General features: G+C 65.6%; 1 pseudogene; it reads right to left on the bottom strand.

Annotated features, from left to right (window-relative positions):
- Positions 1-271, bottom strand: part of LOC114024982 — a 2,714-nt pseudogene extending 2,443 nt beyond the window's left edge.
- Positions 272-942: the final 671 nt, after the last annotated feature.

Raw genomic sequence — 942 nt, 5'->3', positions numbered from 1 at the left:
CGGGCGGCCGGGCGGCCGGGCGGCCGAGCGGCCGGGAGGCAGGCCGGGCGGCCGGGAGGCCGGGCGGCCGGGCGGGCGGTAAGCGCGCTCCTTCCCGGGGCCCTTCCTTCCCGTGCTGATGAGAGCCGAGCGAGCAAACGGTATTGCTCTAGTGCCGCGGCTGCTGCTGCTGCGGCTGCGGCGGCTGCGGCTGCTGCTGCTGCTGCGGCTGCTGCTGGGGTTGTTGCTGTTGCTGCTGCTGCTGCTGCTGCTGCTGCTGCGTCACCCACATGCGGCTCCCAGAAATGCTTTGCGCGTGCGCGCGAGAGAGGCGAGAGCGGAGGTGGGGGGAGCCGGAGCCGGAGCCCGAGCGGGAGGGGGAGGGAGAGCGGGGAGAGGGGTCGGGGAGAGGCCGCGGGAGGGAGAGGGACGAAAGGAAGGGGAGGGAGGCGAGAGGGAGAGAAGAGTGGGGGAGGGAGCCGGAGAGAGGGAGCCGGAGGGAGGCGGAACGGGAGAAAGAAAGAGAGAGCGAGAGAAAGGAGGGGCAGGAAAGAGAGGGAGAAAAAAGGGGGTCCGGGGAGCACGAGGAGAGGCTCGGGGGCGCGGGCTGGGAAGAGGAAGAGGCGATCAAAGAAAAGGGAGCAGGAAAAGGGGGAGGGAGGGAAAAAGAGCAGGGCAGAAGCGAGGTGGCGGGGGGCGGCGCCCGAGACAGAAGCCTCTGGTTGTTACAGAGGCAGAAATGAGGCGCAGGGGCCAACTGACTTGGCCAAGGTCACACGGAGAGGCTGAGCTGCGATTCGAACCCAAAATCCTGCATTCTAACCACTAATCCATAATGCCTAGAAAAAGTGGAGGAGATGGGGGCGGGGGAAGGCGTTCTCTCCCAGTGTTTAATGCCTCATGGAAGCTTTATCCCCAACAAATGTTCAGAGGCCAGCTGATAGATTATCACGGTCCCAGTTC

Source organism: Vombatus ursinus, unplaced genomic scaffold (genome assembly GCF_900497805.2).
Source record: "Vombatus ursinus unplaced genomic scaffold, bare-nosed wombat genome assembly UNPS02004577.1, whole genome shotgun sequence".
NCBI lineage: Eukaryota > Metazoa > Chordata > Mammalia > Diprotodontia > Vombatidae > Vombatus > Vombatus ursinus.
Note: the sequence above shows the minus strand (reverse complement) of the source record. Positions and strands in the feature narration are given on the sequence as shown.